General features: G+C 40.0%; 1 pseudogene; it reads left to right on the top strand.

Moving 5' to 3' along the window:
* Positions 1–1,989: 1,989 nt before the first annotated feature.
* LOC117275433 (small nucleolar RNA R71) lies at positions 1,990–2,088 on the top strand (annotated as a pseudogene).
* Positions 2,089–9,322: the final 7,234 nt, after the last annotated feature.

The raw sequence follows: 9,322 nt of genomic DNA, 5'->3' as shown, positions 1-9,322 counted from the left end.
CTTTTTGTCGTTTTTATTCGACTCTAATCCCTCAAGAAACCAAGCGAATGATATCCATCGTCCTAAAAAATGAAAAATATCAATTTTTATGGTTTTTTCAATTTTCCAACTTCTAAAACTAACAAAACTAGCACATATACATACAACATACAATTATCCCCATGCCACACTTTATGTTGTGGCAAGTACCCATGACACACAATTAAAATGCATAAGGTAAAGGAAACTTCCCTGAATCGAGGTCGGGATCCATTTTCCACCTTCTAACTAATGCGCACATCCATGCCGACAGCTGTTTCTCAGCCTCTTTGGGGTAAACCCCACATTTATCTTTCTCACTCAATGCCGCCTTCTATTTCTAGCCCTTCACTTTCCATTCAACACTTGCAACTGGTATTTCCTTTTGTGTCCCCTTTTATACATTCATATCAAAAGTCGTCGTCTCCTCGCCCACTCTAAGCATCAGTTTCCTCTCGTGTATATCCAATATTTTTCTACCCGTTGCTAAGAATGGTCTTCCTAGGATGAGGGGGACCTTCTTGTTCTCCTCCATATTCACCACTATAAAATCTACAGGAAATACGAACTTATCCACACGAACTAACACATCTTCCAATATCCCCTTGGGTATTAAGGTCATTTGGTCTGCTAGCTGCAAAGATATAGGCACTGACCTTATCTCTCCAATCCCCTTCTACAGTTTCCTGTAAATATATAGAGGTATAAAGTAATTAATGCACCAGAATCACATAAAGACTTATCAAAATATATAGTCCCTAATGAGCAAGGTATAGTAAAACTCCCTATATCTCCACACTTTTGTGGGAGTTTATTTTGAAATATCGGACTGCAATGCTCTGTAGGCTTGACCACAGAGGTCTTCTCTATTTTCCTCTTCTTTGTCAGGATCTCTTTTATAAATTTGGCATAAGCAGGAATTTGTGAGAGCACTTATGTAAATGGCAAGTTTACACGGACTTGTTTTAGCACATCCGAAAATCTCCCAAACTACTTGTCCAGGTTTTCTCTACATAACTTTTGAGGGAAAGGTAAAGCAAGCATATTCTTGCTCTCTTCAAGTTCCTCCCTTCTCGAGTTTTCTTCCTTCATTCGTCTTCTCATCATCACTTTTCAGCTGTTCCCTACTTTCTTTTGCAATTATCACATCTTTTTGGATTGGGGTGGGATCCTTCAACACTTTTCCACTTCTCAAGGTCACAACATTCACTGTTTCTTTAGGATTTCTCTTAGTATCAGCGGGGAGAGCTCTTGGAATCCTCTCACATAATAGAGTGGCTAGATGCCCAACCTCTCTTTCCAGGTTTCCAAAACCGGTACCTATTTCTTTGATAGTTGCTTCATATTCCCGAATATTTGCGCTATGACTTTCAAGCCTCTTATCAGATTTCAAAATGAAGGGCTTCATGAGATCTTATGTGCCAGAATGAATAGGCTGTTGAGGCTGAAATTGCTGCCTCTGCTGATTTTGGAATGCTGGAGATCCTTATCCCTGGGTCTAGAGTTATTTTGATACCACGAATTCGCGGTACCCCTAGGTGAACTCCATGAAAAATCGGGGCGCCTCTGACCCATTGCATTAAAATTGTAGTTTCACATGACACTCACTTCCTCAGTTGAGGCTTGAGACTCATGAGTAGTGTATCCTCTTTCACATATATCACAAGCTTCATGAGGCTCACTCTGTATCGACGCTAAGGTCAGCTTCCTTATCTCGTTGGCCATAACATAAAAATATACCTGCACAGATGTGTTAGCATAAACTTGGTGAATACTAGTTGATCTTCTTCTTTCAGTACTTTCAGAGGGCCACTAATTTGCATCTTCTGATAACTAGTCAAGAATTATGACTATCTCCTCTGGGGTCTTCTTCATCAATGGGCCTCCATCTGCAATGCTCAATGTTCTACGTGAGGCCGGTGTCAATTCATCCCAAAAGTCCTAGAGTTGCATCTAGAACTCAATTCCACTATGTTGACACTCTCTAACAATCTCCTTAAACCTCTCCCATGCTTCAAATATAGTTTCATTCCCTTTCTGGAAGATGTTATGGATTTCTCTTCCAAACTTTCCTATCTTAGCTGAGGAGAAATATTTATCAAGTAATTTTCTTGTCATCTCCTCCCATGTTCTACTTGATCCCGTGGAAAAGTTTCAAGCCACTGCTTTGCATCATCTTTAGGAAAAAAGGGGAATTCCCTTAGATACACCGCATCTTGTGACACACCATTGTATTGAAAGGTGTTCATAATCTCCTCGAAGTCCATTAGATGTGTGTTTGGATCTTCGTTTGGCTTCCCTCGGAAGACACAACAATTCTGAAGGGTTTGAAGTAATACTTGCTTTAACTCAAAATTGTTTGCTGCAATTGGAGGTGGTCTAACACTTGATAAACCTTGATTGTAGATCGGTCTATCATAATCGTCAAGTGGTCTCCCATGAAAGGGTTGATGTTGATTAAGTCTGAGACCCTAATCTTCTTCATAGATGTTCTGCTCATCTCTAGTAGTTGCTTCCTCAGCATCCCGTGCAGCTTGTTCTCTTCGTTGGGTTGCTTCTCTTGCAACCAAATCCACATTATCATCACTGATTCTAGCCATAGCTTTGGTTGAGGAATGCACAACCTTTACTGATGTCTCAATGAGATTTCTTTCCTTCTTCAATTGTCGTAGTTATTTTTCAATTTCTGGATCGTATGGTAGCACTTCCTTCGTAGACGTTCGAGTCATGCACCAATCTAACCTGTAACCTGTGCATAGTCAAAGAACACCAAATGTAAGAAGAGAAAAAGAAAATACAAATTCCTCAATTAGCACTACAAACTATTTCAAACAATGTTGATTGCCAATACCCGGCAATGGTGCCAAAATTTAACGAGCTCGAAACACACACTTAAATTATGCTCGCTAGTCAATTATAGTATAGCATAATATTGTATCCACAGTGATTGGATTTAAACAGTATTCTTGTAGTTTCTAGCTTGATTGCTATCTAGGAAAATCAACAATCGAGATTTATGTGATTAATAACTAAAATTAACTATGAATCTAATGTTATTAACAAATGACTATAGAAACAAGGAATATGCAAATAAAGGTTATCAGCGGGAGAAAAATAGGGGTTGATAGGATAGGTGCAAGATAATTATTTGGGATCTAACTCTAGATAATTCACTTCTAATGTTTAAGTGAGTCTCTCGAATTCACTCAATTATTAGTTCAAACGTTCAGTAAAATTTCCTGTCTCGATTAAGTCTTAACCTCACAAGATAAACCAATTTTAAGCGCGTGAAGATATGCAAGAATGTGTAGTGGATTGGTCTTTAGGAAAACCTCTTTCGATTATTATACTAACTAGGTTTACTCAATAATTCAACTAGCCTCTATCGATTGCTAAGAAGAATTAATGAAGTAAACCAACACGAAAATACAAAGATATCACAAGTTATGCCTCTCTTGATTACACGAACAAGTGAATATAGGTGCACCAGTTAAATCATACAAAAATGCTTTAATACATAAAACTAGAGTCATAATCCATAAACAATAATAAATGCACCAAATCCATCGAACCCTAAAGATAACTACTCCATAGATATGGAGTAATTCATCACAAATATAATAAAAATATAGGAAAACATAAATTAAAACCAAACTCGAGTCTTGAGTGAGGAACGAATGATGAAATCCTTGCTCCTCCAACTCCTTCTTAGCTTCCTTAGATCTAAAGTATTTCAAAAGTCAAGAGAATAATATTTTCCATGTATTTATACCAAGTAGGGTCGGCCCCAGACTAAATCACCTTCTCCTAGCTGAAATAGGAAAATTACTCTGTAAAATTTGCACAGGCGTGCCACATGGGGCGATGCGCTATGCGGGGCATTAGAGAGGAAATCTAGAGAGTTGGTTCTGACACGCTGCAAAGAAATGCACAAGCGGGGAGCGGATTTCTCGGAGTACGGATTATACCAAACCCGCCACCTCAAGTGCCAAAGTCAAATGGTTGTTCTTCCTTCTCCGGTCTCTAACGGTTATAAAGGCATTTTTCTTGCATTTTGACATCCAGATTCGGACCTCGACCCCCGAACACGATCTCGGCTTAATCCCTTGGGGTTTTTCTCAAATTTCAAAACTCTAAATCACTCAAATTCATTCTATAACATCGACCTAGCTAGGAATCACTCCTATAAGGCATAAAATCCACAATAAGTGCAAAACTCTAGTAATTAAAGCTCAAAACGAATAAAGTGCAGTAAATTAGAGTGCAATAAGTGAATAACATATGAGATTATAGCCTACCATCAAGGTTACCACAAAATAAATGGTGATACACTCCCACTTCCACTCCGGTATCTCCAATTTCTAAATCAACCCTTCCGGTTTCGGATGCTCATACTTCACCTGTTGATAATTCAAACACCGAGAGACATAAGCAACAATATATTTCTTCATTCTCTGCCACTAATAATGCTTTTTCAAGTCACGGTACATTTTTGTGGAACCTGGAGAATGGAATAGCGCGAGTTATGAGCCACCTCAAGGATCAAATCTCTCAACCCATCGACATTTGGAACACAAATTTGTCCTTGAAGCCGCATAACACCATCATCAATAATCACAACCTCCTTATCACCACCCCGTTGTACCATGTCATTCAACACCAAAAAGTGAGGGTCATCAAACTGGCGAGCCTTGATACTCTCCAACAACGATGACTGAGCCACAATGCAATCAATAACCCGGCTAGATTTCGAAACATCCAGTGTCACAAAGTGATTAGCCAAATCCTAAGCATCCATGGCTACTGGCCTCTCTACTATCGGTAAATATGCCAAGCTGCCCATAACCTTAGCCTTCCTACTCAAAGCCCGGGCCACCACATTAGCCTTTCTCGTATTATATAATATAGTGATATCATAGTCATTCCGCATCTCTATCCATCTCTGCTACCGCAAATTAAGATCCTTCTGCTTGAACAGATGCTGGAGACTTTGATGGTCTGTATAGACCTCACGTAGAACGACGTACAGATAATGCCTCCAAATCTTCAGCACTTGAACAGAAGTTACCAACTCTAGATCATACACATGGTAATACTTCTCATAAACCTTAAACTACCAAGACACGTAGGCGATCACCCTACCATTCTGCATCAATACCACACCAATACCAATACACGATGCATCACAATAAACGGTGTAAGATCCCAAACCCGTAGGCAACACCAATACTAGGGTTGTAGTCAATGAATTCTTGAGCTTCTGAAAGCTCAGCTCACACTTGTCGGGCCTTCTGAAAGGAGTACCCTTTTGGGTGAATTTAGTCAACGGTCTAACAATGGACGAGCACACCTCCACAAAATGGTGATAATATCTAGCCAAGCCAAGGAAGCTCCAAATCTCAGTAGCAGAAGATGGTGTGGGCCAACTATGAATTGCCTTAATTTTCTTCCGCTCTAACACTATCTCCTCACTCGACACTACATGCCCTAAGAATGCCACAGAGTCAATCCAAAACTCACACTTGAAGAATTTAGCATATAGCTTCTTCTCCCTCAAAGTCTGCAGTACAATCCTCAGATGCTGCTCATAATCCTTCTGGCTACGTGAGTACACCAATATATCCTCAATAAACACGATGATGAATGAACCAAGATACGACTGGAATACACAGTTCATTAAGTGCATAAAGGTTATTGGGGCATTGGTCAGCCCAAAAGACATCAACAAAAACTCGTAGTGGCCATAGCGGGTCCTGAATACCGTCTTCAGAATATTTGAATCCCGGATATTCAACTGATGATACCTAGATCTCAAATCAATCTTCAAAAAGTCTCTAGCACCCTGAAGTTGATAAAATAAGTCATAAATATGCGGTAGAGGTTACTTGTTCTTAATTAAACTTTGTTCAACTGCCTTTAATCTATACACATCCTCATAGTACCATCTTTCTTATGTAAAAATAGAATTGGCGCACCCTAAGGCAAGATACACTACTCCTGATGAAGCCCTTATCAAGCAACTCCTGAAGCTATTCCTTTAATTCCTTTAACTCTGTTAGTGCCATACGATATGGTGCAATAGAGATGGGTTGAGTACCCGACACCAAGTCAATTCCAAATTCGATGTCCTGATTAGGGGGCATGCCCGATAGATCTTCTATGAACATATCTAGAAAGTATTTCACTACCAAAATTGACTCAGTGGTGGAAGCATCAGCACTAATATCCCTCAAGAAGTTCAAATACGCTAAACGTCCCTTTTCAACCATCTGTTGAGCCTTCAAATGTGAAATCGCTATACAAGGCACATAATCTAGAGAACCTCTCCACTCTAACATCGACACCCCCATCATCGCCAACATCACGGTCTTAGCGTAACAATCATGGAGACAACCAATTCATGCCTAAAATCACACCGAAGTCAACCATACGAAGCAATAAAAGATCAACTCTCATCTCATAACTCCCAATAGTCACCACACACGATTGATAAACACGGTACACAATAGTAGAATCACCCACCGGTGTAGATCCATGAACATGCATAACTAAAGAATCACAGAGAAATTCCAAATAACGAGCAAAGTATGATGATACACATGAATAAGTTGAACCAGGGCGAAATAATACTGAAGCATGACTGTGTCACACTAAAACAAAACATTTGATCACTATGTCTGAAGTAACTGCCTCTGGCCTAGCAAGAAAAGCATAGCTAGAGCCTAACCAACACCTGATCGACCTCCCTCTTTGAGGCAACATCGAGCTACCTGAGTCCCACCCCTAGCTGGCTGAGCAGGTGGTTTAGTAACGGGTACGGGGGTCATAGCGAGACCTCGCTGCTAAATGAGACCTCCAATAAAATGAGTATAATACCTCCTTACATTCTACAACTCCCCAAACTCAAATCAACCTCGATCTAGGGATGCCTGCTTGGCCTGAATCGGACCTCGAGAACCAAAATATTCACTCGAAGAACTCGGTACTGACGAACCCTAAACTTATGGAGCACAGTACAAACTCTGAGCTATGGGACATCTTTCCCTCCTGGTCCTCACGCTCAAGCCTGTGAACCTACTCCAAGCGCCTAGCAATATCAACCACCTAGTCTAACCTGGCATCCATCTCGGCCTCTCGAGCCAAAATGTAATGTACGCCATAGTTGAGGCCATCAATGAACCTCCTGATCATCTCCCTCTCAATATGAACTACCCATACTGAATGACGAGCCAAATCTACGAATTGCATCTCATATTGAGTCAAATTCATACCTTCCTAGTGGAAAAGCTCAAATCGCCTACTCAGGTTCTCTCTGCGAGTCTGGGGAAAAAACTTCTCTAAGAAGAGAATTAAGAACTCATGCCACTTAAGTGGTGCTGTACCGACTGGCTTGCTAAACACGTAAGCCTTCCACCACCGATAGGTTGTCCCTGTCAGTTAAAATGTCGTAAATGCAGACCAACTGGTCTATAAGATACCCGTTGTGCGAAGAATCCGCTGACAACTGTCTAGAAAATCCTGATCATCCTCGTACTGTACTCTACTGAACTCTGCAGCCTAAGCCTCCCAAACTACTCCAACCTCTTTTTCTCCTCATCACTCATAGGTGAACCAACCTCGGCCGGAGCACCAGCAACCGGCTGAATTTGTAGTACCCTCGGTGTATGAAGTCCCTGAGCTAGCGGCTCTAGAGTACGGGCAACGACATTCTAGGGTCCTCCCCTAGCTTGTGAGGTAGCTGGTGCAGCTGGCTATGAAAACGCCCAAGCTAATCCCGTACACACACTCAAAATCTGAGACAAAGCCTACTAAAGACTAGGTATTATAATAGGTGCAACCGGTGTCTGGGCTAGTCCCACCGGCTCAACAGTATTCGGTACCTGATAAGTTGGTATTTTACCATCTTATCTCGTCATTAATCTTAGAATTTTTCTATCTTTTATTGAGTAAATTGCGTGTTTAATGTTGTTTACATCCATTTTATAGGTTTTATGTGATTTAGAAGTGATGGTAAAGAAACCAAGTGAAAATGAGTCGAAAAGGAGCTAAAAAGGACAAAAGAAATCTGCCTAGTGAATTGCGAACATGAAGGTGTAATGCGAACACGAAGGTGTAATGCAAACGTGAAGCATCAGACAGCTAAACCTTCGCGAACGTGAAGGAAATATCGCAAACGCGAAGAAGCAGGACACAAACCTTCGTGAACGCGAAGGAGATATCGCGAACGCGAAGAAGCAGAAAGAAAACCTTCGCGAACGTGAAGTATTGTGCGCGAACGCGAAGAAGAAACTAGACGGAAAAACTGGGCAGTTCTAGAATTTCACGATTTTGACCTCAAACCATTTAATACACAAACCAGCTCATTTGTAAGAGATCTTTGGCTTATTCTTTAGTCTCTTGGACTAGAGAAGACAAGTTTTGGAACTAGGGTTCTTGCACACACACTTCGAGCTTCAAATTTGAAGCTTTGGCTGAGAATTTATTACTCATTTATGCTCATTTCTTCATTTCCTTGCTTTGTATTGAATTTTTAAGTGTGTAGTATTTTTTCCAACATTTATGAGAATATTCATATTTAAAGTGTGGATTAAATATCTTATTGTGCTTATGTATTGAACGATTTTTATTTATTATGAAGTGAGTTATTGTTTCTTTAATTATTCTTGTTCTTTAATATTTCCAAAATGATTAGCTAACCCTAGGACTCGCCCATTAACTTTGAATTAGTTTTGGGGAAGATTATATAGGGTTGGGAAAGATTAATTAACAAGAACTTGAGGCTTTAACCCTCACTTTATAGATTCTACCTAGGGATAGGATTGAACTACTTGTAGTCGTATCCGGGTGTGCTTAATCTCTTGATTGTTTTAGGGATAATTCAATTAGGAAGTCTTATTAGTCTTCAGAAGAAGCTAATATAGAATTATTACCCAAGGCTAATTAACATAAACTCGCTCATATTTGTAAAATCGTGAAATACATTGGATCGTTACTTGAGTGTAAATTCCGATGCATCCATGCTTGTAGCCATTGATCATTTTACTTGCTTTCTAGGTTAGTTTACATTTTATGATTTAGCTATAATAGTTTCTCAACAACCATTCTAAGTGTTTGGTATTGCATAATAAGTTATGATTCTCTTACATGCCTAATTGCCTACATATTGTTCTCTGTGGGATTTGAACCCGACTCATAGTTGGGTAAATTATATTGCATGGGACCGTATCCATTTACTTTTAGAAGTGGATTTGGATGTCATTAAAATTAGCGTTGTTGTCGGCGAACGATTTGGCGTATATAGGTT

The sequence above is a fragment of the Nicotiana tomentosiformis genome, chromosome 9 (assembly GCF_000390325.3).
Source record: "Nicotiana tomentosiformis chromosome 9, ASM39032v3, whole genome shotgun sequence".
In the NCBI taxonomy this organism is placed as follows: domain Eukaryota; kingdom Viridiplantae; phylum Streptophyta; class Magnoliopsida; order Solanales; family Solanaceae; genus Nicotiana; species Nicotiana tomentosiformis.
Note: the sequence above shows the minus strand (reverse complement) of the source record. Positions and strands in the feature narration are given on the sequence as shown.